Raw genomic sequence first — 25,893 nt, forward strand, 5'->3', positions numbered from 1 at the left:
TCCTGCTCTGCTGGGTGTCCTCCGGCTACCCGCCAGCAACCCTGGTGGTCGGGGAACCTGGAATTCGACCGCGGCTTCTGGCCTCGGGCTCGGGGTCTGCCCCTCAGGGCTGGGGGCAGGCAGGGGCTGGGCAGGGACCCTCCCCGGCTCGCCCACGTCTCCCTAGCCAAACCGAGCTATGAAAGGCCCCGTCTGGCCCGCGTGGAAGGTCTTCGGCCCCAGCCTCAGCTAATTTGTGTCCTTTTTTGAACGCGCAGTAACCGAGGATCGCCAGGTCTGGCAGTTTTTGAAAGAGGACTTTCTTTCCATCTTGGCAACTTGTCTCTTTAAAGACACTGCGTTCTTTTTATTGGATGGGAAACAATTTCACAAATAACACATTTACTTGGGTAATAGGACCCCACCTCGTCCTCCGACCATCCACCTCTCACCAGTAGAATTTCTCTCTTATCTATTTGTTCCTTGGCCTCTGGTGTTAATTGTCATAAGGTCAAAGTATAAACTCTCTAGGGGATCCCGGCGTTGTAAGGATTTGACTGAAGATCAGAAACAAATTGCAGCGAAGTAAAAACATCAGGGCCGCAGCGCCGAAAGCTGTGAGCTCCCCAAACGGCCGCCATCTGTGCCGCGCTGGGCCTCCGGCTGGCGCCTGAGTCCGCTTGGCTTGGCAGGCTCTTACTCAACGCTCTGTTTTCCTTGGGGGGTGGGAGGGGGCGGGAGGGTGAATCGGGGAAGGAGGGAGGGAGAACTGAGGCAGCGAAGTTGCCCTTTCGCCTCATGATTTATATTTGGTCAGAGTAGCCCTGTTCCGCTTTCTACTAGCTGGAATGTGTGTTGGACATGTTGTTTCAATATGAGACAATCAGCTGGGCCCTCTGTGGAATGTCCCCGGAGACTGGAAACGACCTCCCAACAGGGTCATTTGTTCAGCAGACTTCTAAGTGGCATTCTTCAACATCTGCATTCTATTAATACCTTCAGAATATTTCCATCAGCTTTGGGAAATCAGAAGATGCTTTGAGAGATGGTCGGCACCGAATCCCGGGGAATGTTTAATTCCTCTTCGTGAGGCTTTGGCGTTGGCGGGGACCTCCTCCTGCCCTGTCCCTTCTCCTTCAGCGTCACGCAGGTGGATATCCACGTTTGCCCAGTAAAACCCCAGGGCGAGGCGGTCTGTCAGGTGGACCGCTTTAGCCTAGGAGGGCCCACGGTGGAAGGCAAGTGTGTAAACACGCGGGAGAGAGTTGGATGCGGGCAGAGCCAGCCGGGACAGACACCCTGGCTGCGTCTGCTGGAAAGGAGTGGAGAGAAAGGCCACAGTGCAAGGGGCCCCAGCGCAGTGGTGCAGGGCTGGCTTCCAAGTGCCCATGGGCGCCTCGGCCCGGCCGGCCGGCCCCGTCTTGTCCTCCCAGGGCACGGAGGCGTCGAGGGGAAGGTTTGAAAAGAGGGGTGCAACGAAGAGGTGGAAGCAAGGGGGCATTTCTTTAAGGAAAATGAAAAAAAAAACCCAACTAGTTGAAATACACAGATCACGTGGAACTAAAACTTAGGTCAGTAAAGAGCACACTCGGGGAGGGTGATGTGCTCCCGGACACTTGGCCTCCCGAGGAGCTGGATGTAGAGGAGACCTCGGGGAGAAAGTCGTGAGGGTGGAGAGCTGCTGGATGGGAAAGACGAGGGAGAAAACAGGGAATCTGTGAACCCGTGCAGGGCCAGTTCAACCCGGCTCAACTCAGCGGAGTGTTTCATGAATATTCACCGTGTGCAAACGCGGAGCCAGGTACCCTGTAAAGCAGGCTTCGAGGTCACAGGAAACGTGATCAGAAAGTGAGATCTAACAGCGGGGGACAGTTTCCCAAGGGGCATCAAGGAGACACTCAGGGCAAGTACGGGCCCTGTGGACCGCGGGCCGGCCAAGCCCACGTGGGGGCCAGACCATGCACCTGCTGGGGGTAAGTGAGATGCACGTGCCTCGGTGCGGAAGCCCCCTCCCCAAATCTGTCACAGCAGCTGAAGAGGTGTGTGCAAACAGATCCATTCAGGTATTACCTTCAAGGGATTAAAGAGTAAGCCTCTGCCTCTAAAAAGTCCTGGAAACGTAGTTTTGCCCAACATGTACGTTACTGCTTAGAATGCTAATATGCAAGGCTGGAGGGATGAATTATAAGTCTTGGTAAAAATTATGGAGCAGTTTTCTTGGAAACTGAGAAGAATGCCAGACTCTGATAAGGCCCCTGATTGTGATAAACTGCTTCCTGCCTGTGTGATTCTGAGACAGCTTGTCTTCACTGGCCCAGAGGAGGCTGAGGCAGTGGGAAAGGCCCCCTCGCCATCCCGGACCCGAGGGGGTGCCTGCTGAGCAGCGTCCTCTGCCAGCGGGAGGGACCCGCCGGACACCCGTCACCGCCGCCCACGCTCCACCGGCCCTGGTGGCAAACCCTGACCTCAGCCTGGCACTTCTTGCCCCGGTATCAGGCGAGCATTCCGTGAGCAAAAGCTTAAAAAAGACACGACCGTCCGCGACTGAGATTCAAATCTTCTTTCACTTTGTCAGAATCAGGCAGAATCACTTGGAAAACAAATAAACAGATACGACACAGAGCTGGAGTCGGGTCTTCGGCTCAGGAAATTCTTGAGCTCACGTGTCTGCTCGGAAGAGGTTCCCACAGCCTGGCCGTTATTTTTTATCTATCCCCACAGGATGTACTCCTACACTGTCTCTTCCAGGGTCCCTTGCTTCCTGTCCGTGTTCCCACAGCTGCCGAGGGTGACGGCTCCAGTGTGCCCTCAGAGACTTCTGAACCCGGGGTCCTCGCTGTCTGCCTGAGCTGGTAGCTGCCTGCAAATGCATGGCAGATGTTCAACATCAGGAATCAAAACCGAGTTTTCGCACCACGCGGCACATTCTTCCTCCCGGTGCTCTCGACAGGATGTGGAACAATTTCCCTCATCTGTTGCTTGCTCAGTGGGGTTGGGACTTTGTGGATTTTACAATGATACTTAGATTCCTCCCAAATCTCTTCCAAGAGGTTAAAAAACAAAGAAAACGTTGATTCAGTCACAGACGGTTTCTAGTTGAGGAGTTTCTGGCTTTGTGGGACACACAGGTGAAATCGGGAAGCAGGAGGAGGAGAGGAACCACCTCATGGGGTTTCCTGAGTCTTGGCATCCAAAGAATGCCCTCCGGCTAGCCCAGGGGTCCTCTAAATTCTGAAGAAAACGTGACCAATCTACAAGATTAAGGAAAAAAGCAAAAGGCAATCTCTGTTCATTTGCAAATTGGACAAATTCTGAGAATTACTGCAATCCTGCACTGGCACGGAGGGCACTCTGGTAGGGGACAGACAAGAGGGGCGCCATTTCTCGCAACTATACTCAGTATGTGATCAGTGTCCAGTGACACAATTTGGAAAATATGCCTACTGCAACGGTTTCCTTCTGGATTCCCAGGCTGTGTAAGTTCCCTTGGCTTAACTTCTTTGTTTTCGTCTTCCATTAGCAACGGGGAAGGCAAACTAACACTTGCAGCAACTCACTGGGCCGGTCCCCTTTGCGTTGTTATCCCGTTCGATTCTCACAATTCCCTGGCATGAGCAGCGTATGCCCATTTCACTGATGGGGAAGCTGAGGTTCCAAAACATTAGGTCGGTTTCTCAAAGGTCAGTATATTTGGATTCAAAGTAGGATCTCTACGATTACAAAGCCGTGCTCTTTTTTCTATGCTGAAACAGTTTCATTGGGGATCTATAGTTCTCCAGGGCACTGGTTACGGAAAAAGGCACACGAAGAGAATTCAGGGGGTTTTTTTGTTTGTTTGTTTGTTTTTTTCATTTTGCTATTTGAGAGAAATGGGCTGTTTTTCAACCGCTCTCATTCCTGCTGCATGGTTTTCTCTTTGTCCCCACAGCACACTGGGTTCACAGATGCTGTCCTGCGTGGGCATGGCTCATCCAGTGTCTTGCACAAGCTGGGTGTCGGCGAGCGTTGGTGAAGGGGACCGAGGCACCCTTTATTTGTCTTTATTTGTGCAAGCACGGAACGGGACCGGAAGGCATCCAACTCAGCACCCCTACTCCTCGTCCAGGATTTGAGCCTGGAGAGTCTGGGCCACGACCCTCATCAGGGTGGGCTTGACTGCTTACCCGTTACTAACGTAAGTGAACCACTGTACTAGATTTGTGGTTGGGGGCATGTGTCCTGTTGGTCCTTCGAGAGTTAATGACTTTTCACCATCTCTGGTAAACCACAGTGGAGTCTGTCCTCTTGGCTTCGTCCATAGCTTTCGGTTCAAATAGCCACACGCTGGCTCTCGGCTCTGTTTGGCCATTGACGGGGGTGGTGGGAAGTGACTGCTGACCTTTTGTGCGTTCCTAAGGCACCTCTCTGAGATGGTTTTCTTCCCCTGCCCTGCTTAGGGGCCCTGGAACGTTTCCATCTCCTGTGAGTGCTGCCTTGCGTGGCCTTTTCCAGCATGGCAGCCGTCCGCAGGAACCTATTAATAGTCTTCGTTTCCAGTATGTGCCCTGTAAAGTCAAGCCTCATTTTTAGCAGCGTTCTGTTACTCACAATTCTAGGAAAAGTTCCCTTGGACTGTCTTCCTGCCAGAGGACGGCTCAGCCCCCTCCGCCTCCTCTGGGAGGGGAGAAGGGAGCCCGTGGATATGTGTACGGTGGGCGGGACATTCCTCACAGGAGCCTCTCTCCCCCAGACCCGTCCTCTGGGGGACACGAGCGTCCTCGTTTGGACCTTGATGAGCCCCCCTGGGCGAGGAGGGCGAGGCGGTGGCCGCCCAGGGCCGAAGCCACGCTCGTGCCATCGGTTCCTCTCGCGCCACACACCTAGTTGGTCAACACGTTCAAGATCCATCCAGGGACCGGTGCCTTCTGGCGGCTTCCCGCTCTGCCCGCCTGCCTGAGCGGGCCTTGTCCCTCCCCGGGCCCACGAGACGCCAGCGGCCTGGCCTCCACCCTTGCGTTACCCTCCGCACATACCCGGAATAGGCTCCTAAGGCAGAAAGCGGACCAAGAAACCGCTGTCCCTGCCGAGCACCGGTTCGAGTCTCCGCCCGACCTGCGCGACTTGCTCAGGCCGGCCTCTTCGACCTCGTCTCCCATCCCCTTCCTCCTTCCTTCCGCTCAACTGTACTGTCCTTTCCTCTTGCCGAGGCGCCCCCCCCCCCCGCCCCTGTGTTTTGCACCTGCTGTTCCTTCCACCTGCAATGGTTTTCCTCCTCTTTCTGGTCGCCGCTCAGACGTCCTCTTAGCAGAGCAGCCTTCCGGGACCACCTGAGGCAAAACGGCAGCCCCACCGGGCCTCCTCTGTCTCCTTCCCTGCTCTGCCTTTACGACCATCTGCTGCGCTGTGGGCTTGCTCGCTGCTCACCTCCCGCTGCTGGAAGGCAAGACGAGTGCCCTGAGGGGCGAGCGCGAGTTCCGGAAGGATCCCCAGAACACGGAGCAGGGGCTGCTCGGAACAAGTGCTCCCCAAATATCTGACGAAGGAGTAGTTGTTGTGCAAAGGGGGCATGAGATCATCAGACCGCTTTTCACTCCTGGCCACGAGTGGGGCTGACGCACGCACAGGGGCCACAGCCAGGGTGCGCCCAGTGCCCCTGGCCTTCAACAGCAGGACGCTCCAAGGCAGAGCGTCACGGCGTCGACCCTCATGAGATACGACTTCCTCCCGTCCTCACCTGGACGTACCTTTGGCTTTCGTCTGACAGGAGCGAATTCAAGAAAAGAACTCAGCCCCCCAGCAAGGCGGTCACTACCTCGTTCACACTCACTGGAGCCAGAGGGCAGGAGAATAGAAGCAAACGGCCTCCAGAGAGGGGTCCCCTAGCATCTTACTGAAGGCATCAGCCAGGCACAGAACCCAGAGTTAGATGCCGATCAATCTGATGGAGGTTTTAGGGGGCAGGTGACTCTAGTTTACATCTAGATATTCTCTTGGGCACCTGAGTTACTTTTTACTGGAAAACCCACCGCAGACGCTCAGGCTAACGGAAGGGTAGAAGGAAGCTGGCATCAGAAACTCGATGCTACTGTTGGAGGGAAATCAGATAGTGAGCCCGCCATGTTTCCCATCAGCATCGTTAACTGCCAAAGTGTGGAGTTTTAAATGGAAGGAAATCTCAGAGTTATCCTGCCAGCTCCTCCTCGAGCCTGAGCTCCCCGAGGCTGGAACCATCTCTCTCTCTCTCTGTGTTTATCTGGTCCTTATGCTGGGCAGGGTGTGACAGACCCCAAGCTCTTCTCTAAATGGAGGGTGAGGGAGGCCAATGGAATTAATGGGTTGATTTTCTCCATAGCAAAGTAAGCCAGCTTTTCGTTGCTTATTTCTGGAGAAGAGATGTGTTTTCTCTACCAGTACACCAGTTTCTCTTTTCAGACGGCTAAAAAATGATCAATGTTAGAACTTCTTAAAAAATCAAAATCCTAGTCTGTCTATTCAATGTTCAAATATTTTTCTTTCTGGGCTAGTGAAAAGCAAGCTTCTTCTCACTTTTACTAATATAGTTGTTGAAAATCTGTTGGGTCAGTTCGAATTTTTTTTTTTTTTTTGGCAGTGGGAAAGATCACTATTAGAGTATAAGAATAATTATTAATAAATCTATAATGAGAAGGGATGACATCCTGTGTCCTAGGACAACACTCAGCCATTTCTTCTAAGATGGACATCTTTCTGGTGTTGGCTCCACTTTGCTGGAGAAGATTCTGAGCGTGTATCAGTGTATGTTGCCCAACATTAGACAGGGACCAGACTGGGAGCCTGGGTGGCTTAGTTGTTTAAGCATCCGACTTGGGCTCAGGTCATGGTCTCATGGTTCGTGAGTTCGAGCCCCACGTCGGGCTCTGTGCTGACAGCTCAAAGCCTGGAGCCTGCTTCGGATTCTGTGTCTCCCTCTCTCTCTGCCCCTCCCCACTCATTCTCTCTCTTTCTCTCTCTCAAAAATAATAAATAAATGTTAAAATATTAAAAAAAGAAAGATGCCAGACGAGGGGACAATGACTGAGTATTGTCCAAGCACTGGGGCAACCCCACACAGCAAAGTACTACTCATGTGTTGCAGAAGGAAACTCTTCCCCGATAAACACAGTGTGCGGTTACGGGAATAGCCCTGCACCAGAAGTCGGAGAGGCCGGCACTCTTGTGTCCACTTAGATCTCATCTGCCTGAAGCCAGGGGGTGATGGAAAGTCATGTCAACTTGGTTGTGAACAATCCGATGCTAGTGGCTGCAGCATAGAGGTCCAGGCAAGGCCTTTATCTCCTGGACGGTGCTCCGACATCCTTGGCCTCACAGCTCGAGGGTGCTGAGACTGCAAGGTGCATCCAGCTGGCTTCTGCCTTTACCTCCGTTTAACTCCAGCGGTGTTGCTCAGGCCCCTCTGTCCAAGTAAGCCTCAAAAATGTTGGCGGCGAGGCTGTCCCTGCACCTGCCTTGGAGACAGACGGAGGAGTCGGGTCTGGGGGCCCCCGAGGGTGCTGTGGGTTCCCTGTGATGCCTCCCAGGGACTTTCTGGCTGGACCATCATTAGGTTAGCAGTGAAACGATGAGTTTCACAGGATGAGGAACAATAGAAGAGAGGCCATTCAGTGCCTCTCTTTCAACTCCTTCCCTGTCTTTTTCTCCCTCCTTTTCAGAAACAAACAAAAACTAGAAGTAGCTGAGAGCCAGACTTAAATTCCTACAGGAACAGCCTCTCCGGCTGAGAGCTGCGCATCCATAGGGGAGTTCCGGACAGCTTGGAGTGGTGTTTGCAGAGGTTTGATGAAAATGCTTTGTGCTCCCGGCAGCACCCATGACCTCTGTGTTTTTTCCCCTCATGGGAACGTACCACCCCTGGGAAAGGCTGTGCACTCACTCGCAGTGGTTGATGCTCAAGCTTGCAAAAATCCACCATGGCCTCTGACAGACGCTCAGCCTGAACACCAAGACTTTTCGAACCTGACGTCTCTTGGCTACAAGCTGAGTTCGAGCATTCCTCACTGATGTGGTGACTTCTGTCTGCCAGGAGCGTCGCCACAAAGTCTCCTCACATTGGAAACTCGGGGCCCGGATTCTGCCTGGTGAAGCTTCCAGTTTTCTAGGGCATTCGTGGGCTCTCCTCTCGACTTAGCAGGAGACCCGACGTGAAATCAACCAGATGAGGCCTAAGAATGAGTGCTTCTCGCTTCCTCTTGCTATTTTCTCATTTTTGGACCAAATGAGAGGAGTCTCCTCTTCTTCAAAAGGCTTTTTTTCTTCACTGAAGGGATCCAAAGCTGTTGCTAGAATCAGACCCAGGTTGCAATGACCGCTGTTAACACGGCCTTAAATGGATGTCTAGATACCGTTTGAGGAAAAATGGCTTTGGAGTCAGAAATGGAGCCAACTTGGCTTTCTCATCAGAGCCATTTTTTTTTTTTAATCAGTTATCTAAGCCCTGTGTTTTGCTTTCCTTTCTTCCACACCTCCTTCTAGAAGTTGAATACGTGGCTCTGGAGCCAGATGGACATGGCATTGGATCCTGACGTGGTCCTCGTTTGGTTTGGGATCACTTAATTAACCTGTGCAAACCTCAGCTTCCTCGTGAGTCACCCGGGGGCAATACCAATCCCCCCAGCCTCCCACCATGATGTAGTTCCAAGGGCTAAGATAATTTTTGCATATGTTTTTGGCACAGTCCAGGCATGCAGCAGGCATTCAATAAATGCTGACTCTAGGCTATTTTGGGGGAATGGCACCTAAATCCACTTTGAAAAGTGTGAGGAATGCCAAGCAAATTTTGAGGTATACAGAAAAATCGCAGTTAGAATTTATCAGGATTATTTCTCTTTGTAGGAAACAACAAAGTTGTTGTTGGATAACCCAAAACTCCGGTTATCCAGAATCATAAATAAACTCTTCTGGAAAAGAGATTTCTGTCGGATGGTGGAGATTTTAACGCTTTCCATTTAAATTTAAATTTGAATACTTTCTGGGTGACAATCTTTTTGAAATACACTATGTCAGGTAAAGTTTCCAGGACAGAATTCATCAGTTTCCATCCATCCCACGTTGCCATTGTCTACATCAATTTTACCGTCCCGTGTTTTGGGTGGAGATGACATGGGATATGGGGCTTGCGGTAAGACCGACTTGTCTCCCTGCTTTTCCGTGCAGTGAATGCCTCCCACTCTGCCTCGAGGGTGGAGGGGGGCTCCTGGCTCTGCCTTCAGACTCCCTTCTCATTCTCCTGAAAGATGCAGACGTGCCCCTGGCCTGCCTCCAATGCCTGTGACCCATACAGGACAGGGGTGTGCCGTGTGCATCTGGAGAGGTAGCAATCCTATTTGGATCTTCGGGGGGCCTTCTTCCAGGCTTGGGGACATTGCAGAACTTTGGGGGATGTGAGGGTGGAGGTCTCTGGGCCACCGAGGTTTCCTTTTCTTCTTTTGCACCATTGTTAACCTTGTATTTCCCAGGGGGAAGACGGTTTGCCCTTAATGAGGGCAAGCTGAAAGTGGAAGAATAAAGCCAGGACACAAAGTGTTCCGGATGTCCAACCTCTCACTTGTCTGTGGTAAGAGCTCTATAGGTAGAAGAACATTACTTTGGCTCACCGACCCTACCACTTGACCAAAGGGCAACAGTCCCGAGAAGTTCAGATGATTCCTCCCAAAGCGCAGCCAGGGGAAGGCCAGGACATGCCTGAGTCAGCCCCGTTCTTTGTCCAGAGTTCTTTCGGCTCCGCACGTTGGCCAGACGCAAGGAACGTTCAGGAAAAGTGACAAGAATAGCATCAACACTTTGTTCTTAAAATAAGATCACGCATATAATTATTAGAGACTTTCTGCATGCATTTGATTTTCTATCCCTAGAATTGCCCAAATAGTAGCTTTTAATTAAATATTAAATGCTAAGTATTTGAAGCATGAGTAACTTCCTCATATACAAAAAAGAAGCTTTGCCAGGAAAAAACCGTCTCTCTCCCCACCCCCCTCCCCCTCTCAAATATCCCTACTCTCTTGCAATTAGAGTAATGTATAAGCCACAAGTTGGGTTGTTGGATTCCACCGGCAGGCCACAACTGAAAGAGTATTACACTGTTTCTATTTTGCTTTCAAAAAACGGCGCCCAAGCTGGTTTTCCAAGATTGACTGGAGAAATGCCAAGTTTCCCATTATGGGCATCTGGAATGAGGGTCCAGTATGACACAGAAGGAAACATGTTCCACTTCTCTCCAGCGGACTCGGGCTTCCTTTGTGAAGTCTGCACTCAGACTCACTTGCTTCATTGCGATATCTCACCGCCTGGAGAAGGACAGGAAGTCCTTGAGTCCTGCTCTATAAATAGATGGATGATACCGACATCCTCAGGCTTATGAGGACGAAGTAAATTGATTCACACATGCAAAACATTTAGACCCATCTCTGCTGCCCAGTGAGACATAAATGTTTTACCTCTTTTTATTTGCCATGATCACTAGAACTCTAGGCTTTACTTAAGAAATGTAGAAGGGTGTTTTGATTTTAGCTTTGTCGAGATATAATTGACAAAACTGTCAGGTAAAGCCTACAACATGGTGATTTGTTATACGTATATATTCTGAGGCAATATCCCACAGGAAGTTAATGAAAACGTCAATCGCTTCACTTATTTACTCCCCTCCCCCCCTTTTTGGTGAGAACATTTAAGTTCTATTCTCTGCAGTCAATTGTACAATAAAATGTTGGCAACTGTAGTCACCATGCTACACGTTAGGTCCTCAGAGTTTACTTATCTTGCAACGGTCGCTTTGTATCCTTCTACCAACCTCTCCCTATTTTCCACCCCACCTCCCGTCACTTTTCTAGTCTCTGTTTCTATGAGTTTGATTTTTTTTCTTTTTTCTTTTTCTTAAGACTACACTTAGAAGTGATGCCATGCAGTATTTGTATGTTTCTGCCTGGAGTATTTTACTTCTCGTGATGCCTTTAAGGTCCATCCATGTTGTCTCAAATGGCAAAATTTCCTTCCTTTTTATGGGTGAATAATATTCAGTTGGATATATATAACACATTTCTTCATCCATTCATCCACCCGTGGACATTGATGTTGTCTCCATACCTTGGCTATGGCTTTAAAGATCATGGGAATGCAGATACCTTTTCAATATAATAGTGTGTTTCCTTTGGATATACAGAGAGAGGTCAGATTGCCGGATCATCCTATTTTTAGTTTCTTGAGGAAAATCTATACTCTTTCCCAGAGTGGCCGCACCAGTTTGCATTCCCACCAACAGGGCAAGAGGGCCCCCCTTTCTCCACATCTTTGCCAACACTTGTTGTCTCTTGTCTTTTTGAAATTAGCCATTTTGACATATGAGGTGATAGCTCATTCTAGTTTTGATTTATATTTCTCTAATGATTAGTGATATTTAACACCTTTTCATGTACCTGTTGGCCATTTATATGCCTTTTTGGGAAAAATGTCTATTTGGGGCATTTGCCCGTTTTTTTTTCACTCGGGTTATTTGTTTTATTTATTTATTTGTCTGTTTATTTATTTATTTGCTATTAAGTTGTATGCATTTCTTGTATGTTTTGAATATTAACCCCTGATCAGATATGTGGTTTGCAATATTTTTCCTCATTCTGTAGGTTGTTTTTTCATTTTGTTAATGGTTTCTTTTTTCTAACCAGAAGCTTTTTAGTCTGAGGTATACCCAGTTTTTTGTTTTCGCTTTTGTTGATCTTCCTTTTGGTGTCAAATTCAAAATTACGGCCACCACCAATGTTAAGGAGCTTACCACCTCTGTTTTCTTCTAGGAGTTTTATGGCTTCAAGTCTTACGTTCAAGTCTTTAATGAATTTTGAATTGATTTTTGTGTATGGTGTCAGATAGGGGTCCTGTTTCGTTGTTTTGCATGTAGCTATCCAGTTTTTCCAACATCATTTATTGAAGAGATTGTCCTTTGCCTGTTGTATATTCTTGCCTCCTTTGTTACAAGTTAGTTGATCATGTAAACATGGGTTTATTTCTGTAGTGTCTATTTCACTGAACTACATGTCTGTTTTTATGCCAATATCATGCTGTTTTGACTATTATAGCTTTGTAATATAGTTTGAAACCAGGGAACATGATAACTCCAGCTTTTCTTAAGATTGTTTTGGCTATTCAGAACCTTTTGTGGCTCCATAAAAATTTTAGGATTGTTCTAGTTTGTGAAAAATGCCATTGGGATTTTGATAAGTATTTCACTGATTCTGTAGATTTTTTTTCAGTAGTATAGATGTATTGACAATATTAATTCTTCCAATCTATGAGTATGGAATGTCTTTACATTTATTTGTGTCTTCTTCAATTTCTTTCATCAATGTCTTATAGTTTTCAGTGTACAGGTCTTTCCCCTCTTTGGTTAAATTTATTCTTAAGTAGTTTATTCTTTTTAATGCTATTGTAAATGGGATAATTTTCTTAATTTCTCTTTATGATAATTTATTGTTAGTGTATAACAATACAACTGACTTCTTGTATGTTGATCTTGTATCATGCAACTTTAATGGATTAATTTATTAGGAATAGCTTTTTTTGGTAGCCTCTTTATAGTTTTCTATACACATCACTTTCGAGTATGATGTTAGCTATGGGCTTCTCATAATGTACCTATTATGCTGAGGTACATTATCTCTATACCCAGTTTGTTGAGGGTTTTTATTATGAAAGAATGTTGACTTTTGTTAAATGCTTTTTATGCATAGATTGAGATCATATGAGTTTTACCTTGTATTATGTTAATGTGATTTATCACACTGATTGATTCGTGCATGTTGAACCATCCTTGCATTCCTAAAATAAATCCCACTTGATCATGAATATGGTCCTTTTAATGTGTTAAGGTTGGTTTACTAATATTTTGTTGGGGATTTTTGCATTGATGTTTACCAGGAATAATGACCTGTAATTTTCTTTTCTGTAGTGTCCTCATCTGGTTTTAGTGTCAGGGTAATGGTGGGCTTATAAAGTGAGTTTGAAAGTTCTTTTCCCTCTTCTATTTTTGGAAAGATTTGAAGAAGATTGGAATTAATTCTTTAAGTGTTTGGTAGAACTCACCAGTGAAGCCGTCTGGTACTGGGTATTTGCTTGTGGGAAGTTTTTGTTATCTATTATCCATCTATCTATGTATCTATGTACCTATCTATCACCTATCTATCTATCATCTATCATTGAAGTAAAGTTGACATACAATATTATATTTGTCTTAGGTGTAAAACATAGTGATTTGATATTGATGCACATTAGAAAATGACTACCATGATAAGTGCAGTCACCACACAAAGCTATTACAATATTATTGACTATATTCCCTGTGTTGTACTTTTCATCATCATGGCTTATTTATTTTATAACTGGAAGTTTGTGTCTCTGAATCCCCTTCACCTGTTTTGCCCATCTCCTATGGGAAATCACAAGTTTGTTTTCTGTATTTAAGAGTCTGTTTGTTCATTTGTTTTATTTTTTAGATTCCACATATAAATAAAATCATAGGTTATCTTTTTGTCTCTGTTTGACTTATTTCAGCATAATATCCTCTAGGTCCACCCTAGATTATTATATTTCAGCAAATGGAACGATTTTATTCTTTTTTGGTGACTAATATTCTTTTGTACATATATGTATATCACATCTTCTTATCCATTCATGTATCCATGGAAAGACATTGCTTCTATATCTTGGCTATTGTAAATAATGCTTTAATGAACATAGGAATGCATATATCTTTTAAAAAATTTTTTTTAATGTTTTTATTTATTTTTGAGACAGAGAGAGACAGCATGAGCAGGGAAGGGGCAGAGAGAGAGGGAGACACAGAATCTGAAGCAGGCTCCAGGCTCTGAGCTGTCAACACAGAACCTGATGCAGGGCTCAAACTCACAGACTGTGAGATCATGACCTGAGCTGAAGTCAGATGCCAAACCGACTGAGCCACCCAGGCGCCCCTGTTTGTTTGTTTTTTTAAAATATAATTTATTGTCAAATTGGCTTACATACAACACCCAGTGCTCATCCAACAAATGCCCTCTTCAATGGCATATATCTTTTTGAATTCATGTTTTTGTTTTCTTTGGATAAATACCCTCTATTGTATGATAGTTCTATTTTTAATTTCTTGAGGAATTTTCATACTATTTTCCATGGTGGCTTCACCAACTTACATTTTCATCAACAGTGTATAAATATTCCCTTTCTCCACATCCTTGCCAACACTTATGTCTTTTTGATAATAGACATTTTGACAAGTGTGAGTGTAATATCTCATTGTGATTTTGATTTTCATTTCCCTGATGATTAGTGATGTTGAGCATCTTTTAATGTGCCTGTTGGCTGCCTGTATATCTTTTACTGAAACTGTCTATTCAGATTCTCTGCTCATGTTTTAATTGGATTGTTTGTTTTTTTGGTGTTATACTGTATGAGTTCTTTATATATTTTGGATATTAACCCCTGTTCAGATTTGTAAATATCTTCTCCCATTCAGTTGATTGTTTTTTCATTTTGTTGATGATTTCCTTTGTTGTGCAAAAGCTTTTTAGTTTGGTATAGTCCCATTTATATATATGTTTTTGCTTTTGCCCTTGCCTGAGGAGAGAAATCAAAAAAAATATTGCTGAGATGAATGTCCACAAGTTTACTGTATACATTTTCTTCTGAGTTTTATCATTTTAGGTCTTACATTTAGGTCTTTAATCCATTTTGAGTGTCATTTGTTGTTTGTTTTATGTTTTTTTGGGGTTTTTTGTTTTTGTTTTTGTTTTTTGTAACAGTCCAGTTTTCCCAACACCATTAACTGAAGAAATTATCTTTTCTACATTGTATGTTATGGCCTTTTTTGGTAATAGATTACTTGACCAGGTAAGTGTGGATTCATTTCTGGGATCTCTATTCTGTTCCATCTATATGGATCCATGTGTCTGCTTTTGTGCCAGTACCATATGGTTTTGATTATTATAGCTTTGTAGTATGGTTTGAAGCATGGAGCACGAAACCTCCAACTCTGGTCTTCTTTACCAAGATCGCTTTGGCTCTTTGGGGTCTTTTGTGATTCCACACACATTATCGATTAAGAAGTGTAGATTAAGTATTATGAATATTTTAACCATATCAATTCTTTTAATTCATGAGCACAATATCTTTCCAGATATATGGATATGGTATATATGGTATAAATATATATAAAATATACCTTTTTAAATATACTCTTTTTGAAATTATAAATGGGATTATTTTTTGTTCTTTTTGATGCCATTATAAATGAGATGGTTTTCCTAATTTTTCTTTCTGATAGTTTGTTGTTAGTGTATAGAAATACAACAGATTTCTGTATATTAATTTTTATCCTGAAACTTTACTGAAATCATTTATAAGTTTTAATAGTTTTTTTTGGTGAATGTTTGTTATTTTGTGGAGGTTGTATGTTTTGGGGAGTTTATCCATTTCTTCTAGGTTATCTCATGCATTAATGTATAATTGTTTGTAGTAGTCTCTTATAATCCTTTGTATTTCTGTGGTATTGATCATAACTTCTCTTTTAGTTCTGATTTTATTTACTTGGGCTCTCTCTATTTTTCTTGATGAGTCTGGCTACAGGTTTATCAATTTTGTTTATCTTTTCAAAGAATCAGTTCTTAGCTTCATCGATATTTTCTCTTATGATTTTTAGCTTCCATTTCATTTATTTCCACCCTGATTTTTTTTTTTATTTCCTTCTTTCTACTAACTTTGGGATTTCTTTGTTCTTCTTTTTTCTAGCCCTTGGAGATGCAAGGTTAGATTGTTTATTTGAAAATTTTCTTGCTTCTCCAGGTAAGCATGCATCCTTATAAACTTTCCTCTCAGAACTGCTTTTTCTGTGTCCCATAGATTTGGGATGCTCTATTTCTATTTTCATTTGTCTCAAAGTATTTTTAAATTTCCTTTTTGATTTCTTTGTTGACCCATTGATTACTTAGCATGTTGTTTAGCCCATACACTTTTGTGTGTGTGTGTGTGTGTGTGTGTGTTCCAGTTTGTTGTTGTTGTTCCAATTGATTTCTAGTTTCATATCACTGTGGTCAGAAAGGATGCTTGAAATGATTCATCCATCAGCCTAGCCCAAGGTCTTGGTTGTGTCTCCAGTCAAACCTTTGTGATTGCCCAAGCTGTCTTCTTTGTTCTAAGTGGCTCCTTGTATTTGAGAGTGTGCAAACCTATAAGTGTCCCCAAAGTGAGGATCCCATTCAGCACCTAGATGCAAGCTGCTTGGAAATTAGACTCTCAGGCAGCAGCTAGGGAAGTAGGGAGTGACTGGGAGGTGGGTGTTCTGGGCTGCTCCGTCGGCATTGGGCCTGGATGCATAGCTGCGGGAAGGGGAGGGCGCTCACCCTGCACCCATTAACAACTGCTTCTTTGCTTGTTACTGTTTGTGGAACTCGTGAATGAAAGCCCCATTGACTGTCAGAACCAGGATACCACAGACTCATCTTTGGGGCAGTCGCTGCAAACTCTGGGGTGTCAGACATGGATACAAGCTCCTTCCAGGGAGACATTAGCATCTTGGAGCAGGCTGGGTGGAGAAGGCAGGGAGGTGTCTCCCAGCTTCCCTGGTCTCTGGGGAGGATAGTGGTAGCCAGCCCCCCATGTACACACAACTAGAAGCTTGACTCAGTCAGCAGCTTTTAAAATATGCAGATGTACTCCTTAAAGGGAAATACCGACATGTGGGTATTTCTGTCTGCACCCTGTGCACTAATTCCTGGGAGTATAGCTGTGACAAGTGCTCCCACACCCATTCATAACCCCTTCTTCGTTTGCCAAAGTCTTGATAATGCAACACCATTGATTTCACAGCAAAGCGTTTTGGGGGGGCCCACCCCTCGGATGAGTCTTAAAAGTTGGGGTGCTAAATGTGAGGCCCAAACCCTTCACTCCTCAGAGAGAAGCTGGGAGTTGGGAGTTCTTTTCTGACTTCATGGTACTGTGCTAGGGGTGAGATTGATGGAGAAAGTGTGTTCCAGCCTTTTGCTCAGGTAGTTTCTGAATTTTTTTTCCACAGGAAATTGTTCCTTGTGTAGCTGAGAATTTAGTAGGTTTGTGGGAAGGGAGTTCAGGAGCCTCGTATGTTGTTATCTGGGTTGACCCCTGAGAATCTTATTAGAAGTAACTTCCTCCTTCAAAGAGTTCATCTCTAAAGTTATTGCTCAAGAATTAAATGGCAAGTTCCAAGAACATTTGGGCTATGCATGGAGTGTAGCAGTTCGGGCTGGGGCCTGTGGCCAGCCTGTGTGGGGCCAAATCCTGGTTCTGCCACTTGATCCTTGGGGGACCTTGGGAAAATTACATTCTGTGCCTTTCTGCTTCCCCCTGTAAAATGGAGATAATGACAATACATTTTTTTTTTAAAGCAGAATAGAACCTGGCACATAGTAATGGCTACATAAGTGTATGTTTTTTAAAAAAATTCACAGAGACAGGAGAGGTCAGTATAATCCAGAGGAGACAAGAAAGTGTCCTTAGGGAAGCTTACACCTGAGATGAGCATTAAACAATAAGTAGATTTGGATGAGGAGGAGGAGTGATATAGAGAGAAGCCAGAGTTGAGTCCTCCTGGAGCCTGAGGTCTGCACACAGTGGGGTTGCTGGCCCCACCTAAGCAGATTCTGGGGGTTACAGACCACACAGATGCCATGAAAAGACCAAGGAGGCATTCCAGCAGGAGGAACAGACTGTGCTTGATGAGAAGGAATCCACTGAAGGTTGTTGAATCTGGAACTGGTTTGACACAACATGTTTAGGAAGACTGCTAATGTTGCCCTACGAGGTATTTTTGCAAATGTGTCATTCTCTACAACCCTGCAAAGTAGAACTTGTCGCTGGGTTTCTCAGCTGAGTAAGCAAGTTCAAAGAGCTAAGCCTCTAGATGAAGGTCACTCCGGCAATAAGGTGATGGATAATAGTTCACGCCACCCCAGAGCCCACGCTCTTCCTGCTGCCTTCGAAGCATGAGGAGATGAGGCCCTGGACCAGTGGGCCAGTTGTGAAGATGGAAAGAACTGGCTAATTTCAGACCTCATTGGAAGAAACCATCCCTTGGGTTGGGTTGAAAGGGTGGACCGGAAATAAAAAGTGAAGGACAGGCATGACACAGTGATGTTGCCAGGATATTTTTTAGGAAGGGTCATTGGCTGGTGTTGTTAGAGAAAGGTGCTGAGCGATGCTTAGACCATGTGGGTGTGGAGATCAAATATACATGTTTTCTTGTTGGAACAGGATTGTATGTCCACCACAATTCAGGGCAGGACGTGTAGATGTGGGAGACGTCACACAGGACGGCACGAGATTGCCACGGGTGGACAGGAACTGGGGCTTGTCCCCAGCTGCTCACACAGAGCCTGCCTGCCCTTCTGTATGTCCCAAAGGTCTGGTACTCCACTTCCTAGCTCCCAAACTCAGCTGTCCTACCAGAAGCCATACCGATTGATATTGATAATTTCTCCTCTTGTCTGAGGATCACACCGTCTGCCTTCTCCAGCCTGGGCTGGGTCAGTCTCTACCTCTTGCCGATGCTCTTGAGGCCTCCTTAGCATGTTACAGTGAATGGCTGTTTGGACCATGTCAGTGTCACTGCTCACTGTTGCCTCCCTAAGCAGGAGCTCCTGCCCTGATTGCCCTGGAGACCACCTGCTCTGCGGGCTAGATGGCGCGGCCATACGGGTGCAATGGTTTCTTGTGTGTCTTGCTTGAGGCTCTTTTCCCTCTGCATTTTAGAGTGTTTGTAGAGAAACATAAGCCTTCTGGCCCCTTTATATTTCCATAGTGCAAGTAGCTGAGACAGAAGGACTGCAGCTGAGAAGCAGCAGATTAAAACTTTCAGACACAAAGTGGAATGAATGGCCAAGTTCCTTTTTATAATTTCCCGAGCTAAGTAATGAATGAAAGATAAACAAATAGTGGTGCAAATGGTGAAAACCAAATTAGATTTGAGGTTTCTGCCCCTTCTGATTTAATAATAAGTAATCCAAACAGTTATCATTTGGGGGAGTAAGGAAGTGATACTATAAAAATAAATGCCTTTCTCCGTCCGGCGTCCTTTGTCCCTGTGTGTTATTGCAGTGAAAGGAGGCTCGCCGCCCGCAGCCCCACTGCAGGGTTTGGCATGCTCTGTGAAACGACTCCCTGAGAAGCAAGGAGAGCATTAGTGAAATGGGAAAGGACATAGTTTCAGTCCCAGTGTCCCCTGTGAGGAAGGGAAACTTGGTCCGTGTAAGATACTCCGTGTTCCTAGAAGCTGGGAATTGTGTCCAAAACCACCCACCCCTATTTTTTTTTTTTTAGCTTTTTTGAAAGGGAAGAGTACATATTCTTATTTTTCACTAATTGATTTATGTTGCCAAGGAAGAGGACTCTTTAGATGAAGATTCTGTGTTCCGGTGGTTATAAGTCAAATTCCCAATCACCGCACGCCGTTAGCACAGCCAGCAAGCAAGAAAGAACTAATGAGATTTCAGGCAGCTTTGAAAAGTGACAAAGACTCTGGATTCAGGTTTTGTTTTCACCTCCCCGTCTCCTGCTCCTTGGCTCGGCGTCCAGGCCAGGAAATAGCTCCGATGGCTCCTCAGGCTCGTGGTCCCAGACAGCAGCCCCGGGAGTTCGGCTTGGCCTTACCGCGCGGCCGGACCTGCGCGGAGGCTCAGCGGTGTGAATCCAAGGCCGGTCGGCCTGTCTGTGCTTAGGGAGGAAAACCAGAATGGAGTTCGTTTCCCAATGGTTTCTCCAAAGCCGTCCCTGGGAAAATGAAACACTGACCATTCTCACCTTGAGAAATAATCATCTCCACTTCCTAAACATAAAACACAACCCCCACAACTGTACTGTGAGAATCGGGGTCAAATAGTCTGTATCCAAACCTTCTTTTTATGCCTCTTGTCCCCCGCTGCAGGGCACAGGCTTTAATTTTTTCAGTAGAGTCGGTGGGTTAAACTAGTTAACCCAATCTGATTAAGTGTAGAAACCAAATTTTTCAATTACATTAAAAAATACTATTTAAGTTAGCTGGGCCTTTACTTTATATGCAAAGCCCCTGTCTCTATGTGTTATCCACGGTTTACAGGCAGAAACGGAGGTTTAGACATGTCTACCAAGTTAGGAATTAACAGAGGTGGGATTTGAGGCCAACCTTGCCCAGACTGGAGCCTGTGGGTTACTCCGCCATATGTCCCTTCACTAGGTAGCAACAAGTTCAGAGACCACGGCAGGGAACTGCTCTTCGTTCTTCGCGCTCATCGTATGTCTCCGCTTTATAGTATTTGGAACTTTCAAAGGGTCCTTAATCACAAAAGGATAATTCCTATTGGATACTTTTATTTTTCACATTTACTCTGAGGGTTCTTTTTTTTAAACATCTTTTTTAAGTTTATTTATATAAAGAGAGAGAGAGAGGAAGCGGGAGAACCAGTGGGGGAGGGGCAGAGGGGGGTTGGCTCTGTGCTGACAGCAGAGCACCCGACGCGGGGCTCGAACTCACAAGCCGTGAGATCATGACCTGAGCCGAAGTCGCACGCTTAACCGACTGAGCCAGCCGGGTGCCCCGCTGAGGGTTGTTCTCACAGCTCCGGAGAATAACATGTGGACCCTCCACGAGGTCACTTCCCCTGATCTTCCAAACGACTGCGGGGTTGTATTTGCAACGTGACCAACTGAAGCGAGCCACAGAAGTCTGGCATCGTGAGCAGAAGGACAGGCTGCCGATCCATTCGAAGGGCCGGTGCACGGTTGTGGGCTCGTCAGAACCCTGTTTGGAAGTCTGCGTTGGTACCGGATGCCTGTGTGTTTGTGTGTGAACGTTTGTGTTGACTTGGCACTCGTTGTGCCAGTTGCCTGAACTCTCTTCTTTGCTTAACAGGACTCCAATCCTATGGTGAGGGGCAATGAGCCCTGCTAGACAAAACTACATTTCCCGAGAGGCCTTGCTGAGAGGCGACCTCGGGACGATTCTGGCCATGAGATGTGGCCGATGTCAATTGGTTGAGGCTTTGGGAGAGCTCCTTCAAAGAGATAGGGAGGGCTGGGATATGCCTTGTGTCTCCCTTCCTCCCTTTCTTCCTGAAATAAGGGGTCGGAGTTTAGGACTGAGGGCAGATGGGAGCCGCTCAACACTGAGAAGAGAATGGTCTCCTGGGGTGACTGAGGAGAAGATCGAAAGAACCCGAGACTCTCACTGCTCTAAGCTGCTGCCCTTGCCCTGGAGCCTCTTGCCTCCAGACTGGTTATGGTGTGGAGAGAAGACACCGTCTTGCTTTCGGTGGTCTTTCTCCAATCATCTCGTGTGTCGCTGAAAGCCGTCTCCAACTGGTAGATTTCTACTGGTTATATAGTTAAGTACCACCTAACTTTTATGCCACCAGTTTAGAATTCTCTCTGTCAAAGTTCCCGTGCAGGCAGGCGAGTGGCAAGAGTGGCGTTGGACCGTCCCACGAGGGGAGCACACTGTACCCATGACTTTCTTCTCCCAGCTGTGCGGTATCCTTTGGGAATGCTTACAGGAATCGCCAACGTGCCTAGGGCAAGCGGAAGACCAGGGAATGTGGACTGTACCGTGTCTCAGGTTTACAAAATATACCTACCAGCTCTCGTGAGGCAAAGGCAAAGGACCGGAGTGGGAGAGAACCACGGTCATGTTTCATGGAGTGAGGCCCAGCATCCCGCACTCATATTTGGCACAATTACGTGGACGTGGCACCTCGGCTTTACAAGGAATGGCTGAGCGGGGGGGGGGGGGGGGGGGACAGGGTTGCAGATTCCAACTTGTTTTCCAGCCAAGATCCACGGCCCGGAGTCCGTCCAACACCTGGCGAGGGGATGCGGTGTGGCGAGTGAGGAGGGCTCAGTGAGTTTTCTGGAACCTCCTCAGCCTTGTTTATAAACGTACCTAGGTCTGAGTTCTCCCGGGGTTTACTTATTCTGAGGCAGAGGAGTTTTTATAGTCCCTGGGATTCTATAGACTTCAGTGCTAGGTGTTGTCTCTGACAGCTGGTTTAGAAACTCTGGGTGATGCTTGATTCTGAGAAGGAAGGTGTTTCCCACCTGTGGAATCACCACAACAGTGACACGGGACGACGTGCCGACGCTCAGGGCGGCTCATGTCTCCGTTTTGTCGGGCAGGGTGCAATTGTGTGAAGCGGATCCACGCTCCACATGAGGATTCCTCTCCGGTGAGCAGGAAGTGATGGCGGGAAGCGTTGGGGCAACCTCACTGTCTCGTCCCACTGCCTGATCTGTTACCGAGGCTCCAGAGAGGCGGGGACCTGGCCCCAGTGACCACTGCAGAGAAGGGTGCCGGCTGGGCATTGGGACCGGACCCTCTCCGATGCAACAGAGAACACAGGCGGGGAGGGGGCCCAGCGGGGACATGAGGCAAAAGAAGGGCATTAAAAGCATGGTGGAAAGGCATCGAAAAGAAACTTGGTCCTTTCTTTTCTGCCTCTGCTGGAGTCCGCTGCTCTTAACCACCTTCCCCAGGATTTTCCCTCTCTGACCCAATAATTTAAACACCAACTATCAGCCAGAGTAGTAAGTAACAAAGGATCATGCGTCAAAAAAGCCCAAGAGATCCTCTGGGCTTGGAATTTCTGTTTGGACGTTAGGAACTGTAAGATGGTTAACGGCATTTTGGGGATGATGTGTTACCTGCCCCTTACCCCGTGTTTTCATAACGGAGCTAGGCTGAGGCATGGAGTCTCACCTAATGTCATGTCCCCCCCTGCTCCCGAGGGGCGGTTACACCCTCCTTCAGTGTCCCCAGGCTCAGCCACCAACGGCGCGCCGTAACTCAGACCCCGTCCAGGACGAAGCCACAAGTCGTTTGGAAACGACACCGACAGTGAGAACAATACATGCCTGCGTTCTTTTTGCTTTCTAATGTGTGGAACGTGTTTTAGCCTTTTGGGCATACGTTTACTCCAACCTAAGAAGATAGTGACCTAAAACGGTGACCTGCAATCTAGCATGTTTTCTGTTCTTCCCACAGTATCTTTCTGTCACTCACGCCTGTGTTTATGTGACAGATACTTGTCGAGCACAGGTTTTGGGGCAGGCACTGTGCCGGAAGTTAGGGACAAAACTGTGCCGTGGCCGTGTGCAGGGGCCTGGTGAAGGCGTGTGGGGGCAGAGCTGAAAGCCAGCCAGGCCGGAACCAGCGGAAGGCAGGAAGGGGGTGGCCCTCTCGGGGACTGCACGGGACTGTCCTGAAGACTGCGGTCGGGGCGGGCGGGGTGGGCCAGGGTGGGGATGACAAGAGGCACCCAGGGGCCCTCTGCAGAGGGCGGGGCACAGACACCTGGGCCAGGCGTGGGCTTCTCTCAGGGGTCCACTCCTGAGGATCTGCTGCTGGTTCGGAGGGGGGAGGTGAGGGCAGGGCTCAGGGAATCCTGGAGGGGGATGTCAGGAAAGTCTTCGGGTGCGTGGGGCGCAGGGGAGGGGACGTGCCGAGTCTGAGATGCCTGTGGCGCAGCTAAGTGTCCACTAGGCAGTCGTAGGTTGGTCCTGGCGCTCAGCATTCAGACATAAGCCACGGTCTCACGTTTGGGAGTTTTCAGCCCGTGGGTAGGAAACAGCACCACGAGTGGCTACGAGTGCTTAGGTGGGGAGTGAAGTGTTTCTTTTTAAGTTAAAGGCTTCTTTCTTGTATTCACAGTGGTGACGAGGGCAAACGCTGACATGGGTCTCTTTCCGGGCCGCGTGACCCGCGCCACCAGTCCTTCATGTTGTCCCTGTCCGGCCACCGGGCCGTTGGGTACTCGTAGCCCTGCTGAGGTCTCTAGTGGAGAAGGAGTGAGAAACCGTATTTTCTATCCTGCTCTCGAAGTGAGACGTGGTACGAGCGCTGCCTTTCCAGCCTCGGGCCTCCCTTTCAAGAGTGATAAGCCCGCGCGCGTTTTCTCGACCACCCTACGGCAGACCCCCGGCTTTCACGAGGGAATCCGTGGGCGGTGAGGGATGAAGCAAACCCTCGTGTCTGCAGAGTGGCTGCTCTGTGACCTCTGAATCTGCTTTAAAATTGGGAAAGAGTGAAACAAAACAAAACAAAACATAATGCCTGGCGGTGGATACCCAGCTGGACGACAGATGAGCGAAGAGGGAGAGAAGCAGAAGGGGGTCCGGCCAAGTTTGGCCTCAGCTGCAGACCCCTCCTGGGGGCAGACTCGTCCTGGCGTCGAGAGCAGGCGCTTTCTCCCAGCCTGCTTCTCCAGGAAGCTGCTTTCCCAGGCTCCCTCCGCAGGGAGGAGCATCTTGGGAGCCGCCCGGCAGTGGCGGGGTCCAGGGGAGCCCTTCCTGGCCGCCTGGACCTCTGGGCGGGCGGCTCCCCGTCAAGGCCCCTGCTGGCCATCACACCAGCCGCAAGGAGAGGAGCCGCTTTTCGTCAAGCTGCGGGGATGTGGATTTTGTTTAAAGGCGCTTTGTGTGAAATCGATTTTTGGTTTTCTCACGAATGTTTGCTCATGTCACAGGGCGTGCCCGGTGGCACAGAGGAGGCTTCTGAGGAACAAATCACAGTTACAGCCATTAAAGCGAGCTAACCTTGGGTCAAGACGTGTAAATAAATATCCAGGCCCGTGGACTGGACCCAACCCTGAGATGACGGAATTGCATATAAAGGCTTCATTCAAGCCTTTCAAACTGAGATTGCAAAACCCTGCTTGCAGAGGTGCTAAGGGGATCTGGTAAACAAATCGGAGGGGGGAGCGTAGCGGGCCCCGCTTTCGCTCGTTCCCTGATCACTGGCCTCAACGCGTTCCCAACTGACACCAATATCCAGGGTTTACAACGAGGTGTTTGGGGGAAGGACGGAGAGGATTGATCGTGATAATACTGGGGTCACGAACCTCCTTCTCAGGGGGAGGCTAAAAAGTGCTGTGCTGGTACTCGTCGTAGGCAGACGTCTGTGTACGAATTAGAGGGAAATTGCATCCCCTCGGCCCATCCGGAGGTTGGGGGCATGTCCAACTGTCCAGCTGCCCACTGACCCCAGTTGTTGGAGATGCCAGGTTCCTGTCCACCACAGGTCGGCCGTGGTCCTTGCTTTACAAAGACCCCTCCCAGGTGTCATCTGCTTGAGGTGCTTTGCTGGGGTGTTTCCTTCCACAAACCACCCCTCTCTGTGCATTCTTAACTGTTTTGTTCACTCGACAACAGGATTCTCACAGAGTTTGGTAAATCTTAGAAATTAGGAGTGCAAGTTCAAGGTTGGGCAGCTTTAGAAAGAGAGTAAAAATGAAGATTTTAAAGGTACTTTTGATAAAATAGCTATGCTTAGATTTGGGTCACATTCTTTCTCTTTTCATACCTTCAAGTTAATCATAAGAATAATTATAATGATTTGTTTGTTTACTAAAATGTTCTGAGAATTTAGGATTAACTATCCCAGAAATAACTTTTTAAAGGTTAATGGGACAGGAGAGAAATGGCTCTGAAACAATGTTCTCTGAGTCTGATGACATAAAGTGTGCATGTGACTCATCCAGGAACGTCCCGGGAGTCGTACCGGGTTCTGATCCATTCCTGCGGACTCTGTGAAGCAGGAGCCTGACCCCACCTACAAAACCCCGTCCTGGTGCTGCGCTGAGAGCCGGGAGGGCACGAAGGCACTTCGTGTAGGAAATCTTAAAGTGTGCAGGGGCCCGATCAGCTCTTCGGTGGAGGAGGTTGGGGGGCAGAAGTGGAATCAGTCCAAAGCACTAGCAACATTAATAGCTAAGGATTACATCCTTAAAATGAAATGAGTAAAAGAGCTAAGAATTTTCTGATACATTTTTTTTTTTAATTTTTTTTTCAACGTTTATTTATTTTTGGGACAGAGAGAGACAGAGCATGAACTGGGGAGGGGCAGAGAGAGAGGGAGACACAGAATCGGAA

At 47.3% G+C, this 25,893-nt stretch overlaps 1 long non-coding RNA gene across 2 annotated transcripts; it reads left to right on the top strand.

The window, feature by feature from the left end:
- The first annotated feature begins 696 nt into the window (after positions 1-696).
- LOC109495957 lies at positions 697-25,893 on the top strand. Of its 2 annotated transcripts, XR_006592466.1 has the most exons (4): positions 697-3,455; positions 3,908-4,153; positions 7,647-9,547; positions 23,675-25,893. It is a non-coding gene; the product is annotated as an uncharacterized LOC109495957 (long non-coding RNA). The 2 variants fall into 2 exon arrangements; XR_002151682.3 differs by lacking the exon at positions 23,675-25,893 and having other exon boundaries at positions 705-3,455; positions 7,647-9,887.

This window comes from Felis catus, chromosome F2 (assembly GCF_018350175.1).
Source record: "Felis catus isolate Fca126 chromosome F2, F.catus_Fca126_mat1.0, whole genome shotgun sequence".
NCBI classification, from domain to species: Eukaryota; Metazoa; Chordata; class Mammalia; order Carnivora; family Felidae; genus Felis; species Felis catus.